The sequence below is a fragment of the Pristiophorus japonicus genome, chromosome 1 (assembly GCF_044704955.1).
Source record: "Pristiophorus japonicus isolate sPriJap1 chromosome 1, sPriJap1.hap1, whole genome shotgun sequence".
Taxonomy (NCBI): domain Eukaryota; kingdom Metazoa; phylum Chordata; class Chondrichthyes; family Pristiophoridae; genus Pristiophorus; species Pristiophorus japonicus.
The window spans coordinates 290,630,621-290,635,853 of record NC_091977.1 but is presented as its reverse complement, the minus strand read 5'-3'; positions in this window follow the sequence as shown (position 1 = coordinate 290,635,853).

Below are 5,233 nucleotides of genomic sequence, written 5' to 3'. Positions count from 1 at the left end.
TGAAGAAGCCAGTGGCGCACTCCAATTGTTTCTCTCTGGCCATTGGAAAGGAGGTGTAGTCCCTCCTCCTCCTCTTGTATAGAGCATCTATGACCTGACGAATGGAGCAATGCACAGCATTTTGGGAGAGGTTGGAGATGTCTAATGTGGCTCCTTGGAAAGATCCAGTGGCATAGAAATTCAGGGCGATGGTGACCTTGGATGCCATTGTTAAAACTATCCTCACCCTTGTTTGAGGCTGCAGGTCTGCCTGCAGGAGATGGCACAGCTCCGTCACCACATATTTTCTGAATCGCAGTCTCCGCAGTCACTGATCATCATTGAGGTTCATGTAGGAGAACTGTTGTTGGAAAACCCTTGGATGATAGGGCCTTCTGCCACCATGTCTGTGTCTGCTTCTTGCTCTGCCACCTTCCTTATCCCCTTCTGCCTCCTGGTCATGCTGCTCCTGACCCTCTGCATCCTGGTGCTGGCAAATATCTGGCGGCTGTTGATGCTGCCTTCTCCTCTCCAGGTCCCTCTCCCTTTGGCTCTGGGTGTTGGCGTCCCTGACCTTCCTCCCCCCTGCTTGCCCTTCTTCACATCCTTCCCCACGTCCTTCTCTATCATCCGCTCTGTCATCACCATCAACGTAGCTCCAAAACAGCGATGGCAACAGAAACAATACCTCAGGAAAATCCACCCTGGAGCACTCCATGACCCAACTAAGAAGGCACTGTTCAACCAGTGCCTCACTGCCAACCTGGCGACTCCCAGTGACCCAGAGATGCAGAATTTCCACAGTATCTGGTCTGCCCTCAAGACCTCCATAATTAGTACCTGTGACGAGAACAACCAAGAGATCCAGGAGCTAATATGCAGCAAGTGCAAGGTATTCTTGGACTGGAAACACAACTTGAGAGCAACACAACTTGAGAGCAAGAAAGCAGCTCTACAGACATCTGAAGGCCAAGGTCCAACAAAAAGCTTGAGACTTAAAGAACAGATGGTGGGTGGGAAAAATGCAGGAGATCCAGCAACTAGCCGACAACCACAACATGCGTGGATTCTTCAGCGCAGTCAAGACCACCTATGGCCCAAGAAACAAGGCCCTACCCCCACTGCTGGCCAAGAACAGAGAGGTGCTCATCAAGGACAGAGAAGCAGTCAGTACTCGCTGGAAGGAGCACTTCAAAGATCTCCTCAGCTGAGACTCTGTCTTCGATGTGAGTGTCCTCGACTCCATCCCACAGCATGCCACCCGGCACCATCTCAGCACAACCCCAGCCCAGCATGAGGTTGAAAAGGCAATCCGTCAACTGAAAAACAACAAGGCCTCAGGAGCAGATGGAATCCCCTCCAAAGCACTAAAACATGGCGGAGAAGCACTTTGGGCACGAATACACAAACTCATCTCTCTCATCTGGATGGAGGCGAGCATGCCGGGGATCTCAGAGTTACCCTAATCGTGACCATCTTCAAGAAGGGTGACAAGTCCAATTGCGGTAACTACAGAGGAATTTCCCTGCTGTCTGCCACAGGAAAAGTTATCACAAGAATCCTCCTTAATTGCCTTCTCCTTGTGGCTGAAGAACTCTTCCCAGAGTCGCAATGCAGATTCTGGCCACTAAGGGACACAATGGACATGATCTCCACCGTGCGGCAAATCCAAGAGAAATGTAAGGAACAGCACCAACCCCTGTCCATGGCCTTTGACCTCACAAAGGCCTTCGGCACTGTCAACTGTGAAGGATTATGGAGCGTCCTCCTCAAATTCGACAGCTGCCCCTTCGCTCTATGTGTAGGTATATGGCCATCTCCATGCCCTTCTCCATCTCGCTGTCTCATCTTATGTGGGTCCCTCTCCCACTGCCTCTGCATCGGTATTTGCCAGCGACGTTCACTTCTATGAGCCACCGTGCCCTGCACAATGTGGAGGAGGTGGTCCACTGCCAGGACTGAGCCCATTATTTGCAAGCAGTGGCCTACTCTGCTAGTGCTAGCTCTTGGAGCAAGGTTTGGTATTGCAATTTGTGCAAAGTGAGGTCCAGTAATCGTTGAATCCGATTTAAAGGATAAACGTTCAAAGCATCAACACTCAGTAACAATTTGGCTGACAACGAAGGTGCGAGTCGCAGTGCGCCTTTAAAGACTGCTGGTGGTTTCGATTGCAGATTGTACACCCGACACAAAAACCTGTTGCTGGCACTGACAAGTGGTTGATCGACTATTTGAGGGCAATTTTGTTTTCGGCGGGGGGGACCGGGTGGTGCGTGCTATGATGATGTCATTGTCACCGAGCGCACAGGATCGGGGCGGATACTTTCTCTGCCTCAAAAAATGATGAGGGCAATGTCCTGATCGTCGGAGAGACCGCCCGTTTGGGCGGAAACTCATTTCCACCCCGTAACTGCTATTTAAAAAAGGGGCCATTTTGGCCCCATAAACTGTGGTATGGCATTAATTCACTGTATGATGTTGGCAAGATGTCTAGATTGCGGTGTAGGTGGTAGTGTAAAACACAACTGTATAATTGCGATGCGAAGCTGGAAATTTGGGAAAAAGTGTTTAATTTGCAGCACTTTGTGGAGAATTGTTGATTCGTTTGCAAACAATTATTTGTCTGCTGTTGAAAGCTGCCAGTGGTTCTACAAAAACAGCTAAAAGCCACGCAGAACAATGCGAATAGGCTTCCTGTGGTATGTGTGTTCTAAGTGGGGTGTCAGTTAAAATCTTAGTTGACAGTAAATTGCTGTGTTGTGTGAAAGACCCAGTGATAGCATGTGACAACAACAGAACACCTGTCACACATCACACTCACAGCTCAGCAAAGTATGATATTTGGTTCTGCCTCAATATCAATTTTGAATCTCCACAGGTCTTTAAGCAGCTGCAGTTCCTGTTGATGTAACTTTCACAGTCACTATATTACTTTGCACAGTATCGAAGGCCTTGTAATTACACTGTTGGATATTAGACTGTGAATGCTTAACATGTTTGAAATTCTTCTCTTCGCTACTTCAGAGGTGTTAACCATATTTATTTTAAAACAGGTCAAGTAGCAGAGACAGGAATTTCAGACAAAATGGACTAATTTGCATTTCTAATTAAAGTGGTAACTTATTTGCAAATATTTTAGCAGAACTGTTTTATCTGTGACGTTTTGTTTTGCTCCCATTATATTATGTGTGCATTGAATATGGCACCCATTTCAACAGAAGTGGACAGGGAAATGTGGTATTTATATGGGCATCAGAAGACATTTGATGAAATCTCTCATAGGATACTGTTAGCTAAAGTTGAAGCCCATGGAATTAAAGGCAAAGTATTGACCCTGTTAGGAAATGGATTGAGCGGCAGGAGACAGTAGGAATAATGGGCAGGTATTTGAATTGGCAGGATATGACTGGTAGTGTTCCGCAGGGATCTGTGTTGGAACTTCAACGATTCACTGTATTTATTAACAACTTAGATGATGGGATAGAAAGTCACACATCCAAGTTTGCTGATGACACTAAGATAGGCAGCATTGTAAGCAGTGTAGGTGGAAGCATAAAATTACAAAAAGATATTAATAGATTAAGTGAATGGCCAAAACTGTGGCAAATGGATTTCAATGCAGGCAAATGTGAGGTCATCCACTTTGGACCTGAAAAGGATAGAACAGGGTACTTTCTAAATGATGAAAAGCTAGAAACAGTGGGGGTAAAAAGAGACTTGGGTGTCCAAGGTTGTGGGTTCAAGTCCCACTCCAGGAACTTGAACACATAAATCTAGGCTGACACTCCAGTGCAGTACTGAGGGAGGTGCGATATAAATGTAAGTCTTTCTTTCTTTCCTTTCTTTCCTTTCATGTACATAGATCATTAAAATGTCACGAACAGCTACAGCAAATAATCAAAAAGGCTAATGGAATGCTAGCCTTTATATCTAGAGGGCTAGAATACAATGGGGTAGAAGCTATAATACAGCTATACAAAGCCCTGGTTAGACCACACCTGGAGTACTGTGTTCAGTTCTGGGTACCACACCTTAGGAAGCATATACAAACAACTCTCGATTATCCATACACGGATCCAATGGGAGACCGTTGTAATGGATTTAAAATTCTGTTGCTCCAAATAATTAGGAAAAATCGCCTTCCAAACACTGCTCATTTGTATTTGCTCATTCTCTCTCTCTCACACACTCTCTCTGTTATATATGTAAACTTGTATTTACTCTGTACAGCCACCAGAGGGCTCAACCCCTGGAGTCAAAAGGGATCCCATAATCCCTTGGGAGCACAGGTATTTAAGGAGGTTTCACAGGTTGGAGAGGCACTCTGGAGACGTGCAATAAAAGACTACGGTCACACTTTACTTTGAGCTCACAGTGTTCAGTCTGACTTTTTCTCCATACACTACAACTGGTGACGAGATACAGATAGCGAACCCAAAGATGCAGAGAACAGTGGGCATCCTGAAGAAATTCTCGGAGGGAGATGATTGGGAAACTTTTGTGGAGTGACTCGACCAATAATTTGTGGCCAACAAGCTAGATGGGGAAGAGAGTGCTTCCAAACAAAGGGCGATCCTCCTCACTGTCTGTGGGGCACCAACGTATGGCCTCATGAAGAACCTGCTCACTCCAGCGAAACCCACGGAGAAATCATACGACGATTTGTGCACACTGGTCCGAGAGCAGCTAAACCCGAAGGAAAGCATTCTGAAGGCGAAGTACCGGTTCTACACCGACAAAAGGTCTGAAGGCCAGGAAGTGGTGAGTTATGTCACCGAGCTAAGATGCCTTGCAGGTATTGCAAATTTGAAGGACATTTGGGGCACATGCTCAGAGACTTTTTCATACTTGGCATTGGCCAAGAAACCATACTTCACAAACTTTTGACTGTAGAGACCCCAACCTTGTGTAAGGCCATAGCGATAGCCCAGGCGTTCATTGCCACCAGTGACAATACGAAGCAAATCTCTCAGCACACAAGTGCTGCTACAAGTACTGTGAACAAAGTGATGTTGTTTTCGAATCACAATGTACAGGGCAGGTCACACATACCTGCAGCTACACCTCTGCAAATATCTCAGAGTCCACCATCAAGGGTGATGAATGCATGGCCATTAACATCTTGTTGGCGCTGCGGGGGTGATCATCATTTCCATTCATGCCGATTCAAAGAGTACGTTTGCAAGGGGTGTGGAATAATGGGACACGTCCAACAAATGTGCAGGCGAGCTGCAAAGCCTGTTAAACCTGCAAA